Raw genomic sequence first — 6,838 nt, 5'->3', positions numbered from 1 at the left:
AGTAACCCATCCTGTTACTATCATGAAGAAGAGCAGCCTCCCCGTCTCTCTCTTTCAGCTGTGTGTATGCTATCCTTCTATCACCGCCATCTTCTCAATCGGCCTTTTTTCCAATCTTGCAACCAATCCCGCAGTGGGATGTGATGCTGCCGAGATGTGGGAGTTGATGGAAGTTGATGGGAGTTGATGGCGTGACGTACCAAACCCGTTTGTTCTGTCCAAATTCGGGGGACTTATTTATGTGTTTATTTATTTTTTACATATCTATTTATTTATGTATTAATGTATTGGATTATTGATTTGTCTATTCATTTATTTGTTTATCTATTTTTTATTCGTTTTTATCTGTATATTTGTCTAGTTATTTACATGTTTATTCGTTTTAACCATTTATTCCTTTCATTTTGATTAAGTAATTTATTGATTAATTTACTGATTATTCATATGATAATTATTTAACTATGTATCTATTTATTTGTATCGATTTATTTATCGATACATGTACTTACATATTTATTTATTCATTTAATATATTAATTCAAATATTCAATTTGTTTCTGTTCATGTATTAATTTATTTATTCATTCTATTATTTACTTATTTATCTGTTTATTAATTGCCTTGGACCGAACCCATAGAACACTGCAGATATTGCCCCAGCTTCCATTATATATCTCATGAAAAAAGTCTGTTGCATTTCTGCAAATATTGTGTCAATATGGAACTGTTTGTATGCCATCGGGTCACAGGAGCCAAGAAAAGAGGGAGGGAGGGAGGGAGGGGTGGTGAATGGGAGTGGAGTGGGTGGGGATGAAATGGGTGTGAGTGGAATTATGTCATTTGACTTTGGCTACCCTCCTTGTAAAGAGGAAAAAGCCCCTGGTATATGTGTGTATGTAAAAAGTTGAGGAAATTTTTATACAAGGTTTAAGAAGGAAACAGGCAAGAACTGGTTTATTAACAGAGTAGTTAACGAGTGGAATAGACTGAGTAACCATTTAGTGTGCGCTGAAACTATCGGTTGTTTTAAGAAAAGGTTAGACAATTTTAAGGATGGGATTGACAGGTAGTAATGGACATGGAACTGGTGAGTGTAGGCCTTATGGACTCTTGCAGTCTCCTCCATTCTTATGTAAACATGGAAGTTGTGTATGGCAGAGAGTTATCTCACATCCAGTCTGGGGGACCGAATGCTAGCCCCTCAAGGTTGCACCTCCGTGTGGTGGTAAATTGTTGATGTGATTTACAAAGGAGTTTTTTGGGGGACAGTTTTAATTGACGTCCTGCCCTTTGGTTCACCAGCTCTAAATTCCAATTACTTATTATTCTTGTATTGGTATTTGCATTGGTATTGGTGATTGGTAATGGTATTAGTATTGCTATTGGTAACGGTATTAGTATTTATATTGGTAATGGTATTAGTATTATTAATGTTATTGGTAATTTGTAAAGTTATTAGTAGTGGCTTGGTATTTGTATTGGTAATGGTATTAGTGATTGGTAATGTTATTTGCCTCCACAATATCGTTCACTCTAGTCTGCTCTCTCACCCAACTTGCTCTCTTTCGGTCTCTGAGTGTTATTCCCATCATCGATCTCTCTATTCTCCTCTGTGCAGTCCTTAGCTTTGTTTCCATTGCCTTCGTTAGTTTCCAAGTCTCACACCCATAGATTGTTGCTGGCAGAATGCATTGATTGTAAATTTTACGTTTCAAGCATAAAGGTAGAGAGCCTCGAAATTGGGCAGGTTAAGTTAGTGCGAAGGACTGATGAGCGATGGAGCAAGTGTGTTACTGAGTGGACGCCCCGAGATAGGAAGCGTGAAAGAGGGAGACTAGACAGAAGGTGGAGAGACGAGATAGAAAAGTTCACAGGAGTGACGTGGCAGAGGTTGGCGCGGTCGTGTGAATCATGGAATGCTAAAAAGGCCTTTGTTTACCAGTGGACTCAGGATGGTTGATTTGATTGATTGGTTGAATGTTATTTGTCCTGGTATTGATAATTGGCAATGGTATTAGTAGTCATTGGTAATGATATTGGTAATAGTATTGGAAATTGGTAATGGTATTAGTTTTGACATTGGTAATGATATTACTGATATTGGTAATTGATAATGTTATTACTTTTGGTTTTGGTAATGGTATTAGTATTGGCTTCGGTAATGGTAGTGATAATGGGTAATGATATTAGTATTGACATTGGTAATGGTATCGATAATTGGTAATAGTATTAGTATTGGCATTGGTAATGTGAATTGGTAATGGTATTAGTATTGGCATTGGTAATGGTATTTGTAATAGTATTTGTATTGATAATCTAACATTATTATAGACCAAGGACGTGGATAAAGGAGAAATACAAGTAAAACAGTTAATAAAAAGGTTCATGAGAAAATTAACGAACACGAGAGATCATTAATGGGTCACTTATGAGAAAGAGGCAGAGAAGAGAGAGAGAGAGAGAGAGAGAGAGAGAGAGAGAGAGAGAGAGAGAGAGAGAGAGAGAGAGAGAGAGAGAGAGGAGCCAAGAGAAATAGTTAATTATTCAAGACAATGGGCCTTCCCCCACTGTCCTCTCCGAGATATGCATCATCCCATAAGAATCCACTTAAGTTCTTAGGGGTTAACCGGTCTTCACGTAACAAGGAAAGTAATGGAAATCGCAGACTGGGGGTAAGAGGAAGAGGAAATAGGAGAAAGAGGAGGAGGAAGAGCTGAACTATGAAAAGGAGGAGGAAGAATAGTTGAATTGTGAAGAGGAGGAGGGAGAGGAACTGTTTGACTATGAGGAGTATAAAGAAGAGGAGGAGGATGAAGAGAAAGACTAGGATGATGTAGAGGCTGAAGAAGAGGAGGAGGAAGAGAGACTAGGATGATGTAGAGGCTGAAGAAGAGAAGGAAGAGAGAGATTAGGATCTCGTGGAGGATGAAGTAAATAGAGGAGGTAAATGAAAATAAAACCAGAAGGAATAGTTAGACCATAAGGAAGAGAAAAAACAGTTGGACTATGAGGAAGAGGAGAAGAAAGAGGAGGAAGTACTCTTACTTCCTCCACTTGAGGAGAAAAAGGAGCAGGAAGAGGGGGGGGAGATATAAAAGAGAAAGACTGGAATTATGTAGAAGAGGAAGTATATAGAGAAGTAAGATGAAGAAAAGGAGGAATAGGTAGTCTGTAAGGAAGAGGAAGAACAGTTTGTCTCTGAGGAGGAGTTGGAGGAAGAAGAAGAAGAGAGGGACTAGGGGGATGAAGAGGAAGAGAGAGGAGTATGAAGAAGATTGAGGAAAATGCGGACAAGCTTATGGGAAAATAGAGGCCTGTTGATATATATATATATATATATATATATATATATATATATATATATATATATATATATAGAGAGAGAGAGAGAGAGAGAGAGAGAGAGAGAGAGAGAGAGTATGTAGAAGGAAATATTTGAAACAGAAAGGTTAAGCATCCATAAGAAGTGGAATGGAAAGAGAGAGAGAGAGAGAGAGAGAGAAAGAGCGAGAGAGGACGGGAACATGGGGAGGTCAGCATGGCACGAAAAGAGTGGTATTAGAGAGACGAAGGGTATAGAGGAAGATGGAGACACATTTAGGGGACAATAAGGGAAATCAAAATAAATTAAGACGAGAGGAAATAGGTAACTATTCTTGAATGTGTGTGTGTGTTTTTGTTTGTATTTATTTGCAATAGGAAAGGTAATCCATATTCCCAGAGAAAAATGTAGCATATTTCAACAAGGAAAGGATACCAATCATTCAATTGCTCCACCTCCTATTGGAGAAATAAATAAAAGAATATTTCTATCCTGGAATGACATCAATTCCTCTGCCCATCCACCTGCCGGAAGGTCTTCTTCAATTCACGTGTACAGCTGTGTTCAGAATCTCTGAACCATTTTCTGATTCTCACTCTGTATTTCTTTTTTAAGCATTTGACATGTATTCCTAGTGCAAGACAACACTTTATTCTGAAAATATCCAGTTCATAGAAAAGTATATCAGATAACAAACAGTGTATGTTATCATTCCATGGTGGAAACTGGAGTCTGATAGTTCGGGACTTTTGCGCTCGACTGTATGTGCATCGCGGATTGGACTATAGTGGGTCTTCTGTTTCATCTGTCTGAGGTTGAACGTGACTTGGTTCGTTAGACGAGGGATCCTTCTACCTCAAGGTCCCTTAGTGGTGTATGGAACGGCAACCTTGCGAGCCAGGATTGATTAAAGTCACCCCTTCATTTGTACCCAGTCTCATGTGATTCACCATGGTCATGGATCACGTGTCGGACTCGTGGTCGACAGCTACTTCCCTCCCGGAAGAGAGCTCAGAGTTCGTATATGACCGATGTATGGGTAATGCTGTGACCTTACACGCACACACACACACCCAACTCCCCGCCCACGAGAGTTGGAGTAACGACTCACAGTGTAGCGATACTGAAATGATTTCAACCCTGGGCGGGATTCGGTGTGTGTATGTGCGTGTGCGCGCGCGTGTGTGTGATTCATCATGTTTTTGGATCACGTGTTGTACTAGTAATCGACAGCTATTTCCCTCCCGGAACAGAGCTCAGAGCTCATATATAACCGTTATATGGGTAATGCTGTGACCTTACACGCACACACACAACTCCCCGCCCACGGGAGTTGGAGTAACGACTCGCAGTGTAGCGATACTGAAATTATTTCAGCATTGAGCGGGATTCGAACCCAGACCTCTGTAGTGGCAGCCGGAAACTACCATTGTACCACCTTGTGGGTGGGTGTGTATTTAGAAATGTGTTATGTAAATGATATTCCTCTTCAGTTATTGCCACGTATATTCTATTCTTTTAAATAATCCCTAGTAATCACATATGCAGTGCTATCTATTACCAAAGGCTCTTGCGCAAATCATTGTTTTGAATATTGCTACGATATATACTGTATATATATATATATATATATATGTATATATATATATATATATATATATACTGTATATATATATATATATATATATATGTATATATATATATATATATATATATTGTAGGGAAAGAAGAAAAAAAAATCTTTCCTTGACCTAACTAGTGACCAGCTACCGCTGATTTTAGTGGCTTTCTGTGCATGCCTTGTTCAATTTCATTTCTCTTCACTGGGATTAATCCAATACTAATATACACATTTTGTTACGTTGTTGGTGCCGCCAAATAGTTTCATTGCACTTTTGTCTGAACATTGAGCACTTGTGGCGTAATCGTAAGCGTGCTAGTCTCGCATTCGCTTAGTTGCTGGTTCGAATCCCCCACCCCTCTCCGATTCCCAGCAGCGACTGTTAGTTATCTGCCCTAGTGATCCAAGCGTATAATAGGGTAAAGATGACAGCTCTGGTCATAGATACTCAGCGCCTCATGGCGTAAGATCCCTACCACTTGTGTTAGGAAAGGAAATATCCAAGTATTCCCCTGGAAATTCGGCTGTTTCTCTAACACGTGATGTTTAGCTTCGCCTTTACAGTTTTAACGTAAGAATATAAGAATGAAGGAGGCTGCAAGAGACCATGGGGCCTACACTAGGCAGTTCCATATCCATTAACACCTATCATCCCATCTATAAAGTTATCTAACCTCTTAAAACAACCAATAGTTTCAGCGTTCACTGCATGATTACTAATTATATTTCATTCGTTAACCACGCTATAGGTAAACCTGTTCTTGCCCATTTCCTTCTTAGATTATCTCAATAAAACCTTGTGATTGATTTAATGGTTCTGTTTCGGGTGATGAGTTGGGCAACAATGAAGTTGACCCACTACAGCCTTATTTTGGTTGTGCAATTCACGTTTGCTATGAAGGAATTTTGGCCGTAATTTCACCTCCCTGCTAACTGGTGTTTGGTGACTTATTTCTTAGGTCTTACCTTGTTTAATATATTTGGTGGAACCCTATATATCTATAAGGTAACCAAAGGTCCACGCCGTCATTATGACGGTACCTCGTATATATGAGGAACTTCCTTGTTCGCCATCAAGGACGTGCCAGTCAGCAGTGGGTCCTGCGACTGTGTGCGCGAGCTGCTCTTTGTCTCCTCTTTCGTACAAAACCTGTTCGATATGGGTGACCCTGGAGAGATTTTCATTTCTATCGATATAGTTTTTGTAGTCATTAAGATTCTCAAACCTGTCCACCACGTGAAGGTATCAACTCTCAGATAGCAATTACGAGTCAGTCGAACGCCAGGAGACTCGTTTATATGCGATGGACCCCATGTTCGTGATGTACTGATTTATTTATTTAAGTAGAAATAGAGAAATAAGATAAAGTTTTCAGACATAAGTATTGATGAGTCTTACGGTAGTATTCTTAAAAACATCCCTATGTAAATATTTCCCTTCCAAGGATTCATATAATTTTATTTTTATTTATACATTTATTTATTTTTTTAAGAATACCACCGTAAGACTCTTACGGTGGCTTCTTAAGAAAAATATTTCCTTATTTAAATATTTCCATTCCAAAGATTTATATAAGATTTATGTAAGATTTTTATTATTTTTTTTTTCTTTTTAAGAATGCCGCCGTAAGGTTGCTTGAGTTCTAAATTTAGGTCAGGAGCCTACGCCAGGAGGCGCTGAGCAGCTGCACTCAAAGCCGTCACCTTTGTCCTATGATGCACTTTGGGGACTTGGGACAGGTACCTAACAACCACTGCTGGGAATCGTAGAGTAGTGCGGGTTTCGAACCCACAACTAAGCGAATGCGAGACCAGCCCGCTTCCGATGACGCCATCAGTCTTGGCTGAGGAGTTATTGTGAAATTAACACAAAGTGTTATGAGCTTGAACCTACG

The sequence above is a fragment of the Oratosquilla oratoria genome, chromosome 8 (assembly GCF_046742065.1).
Source record: "Oratosquilla oratoria isolate Oo_2021 chromosome 8, ASM4674206v1, whole genome shotgun sequence".
In the NCBI taxonomy this organism is placed as follows: Eukaryota; Metazoa; Arthropoda; class Malacostraca; order Stomatopoda; family Squillidae; genus Oratosquilla; species Oratosquilla oratoria.
The sequence above is the reverse complement of the archived record's forward strand: the minus strand, read 5'-3'. Positions refer to the sequence as shown.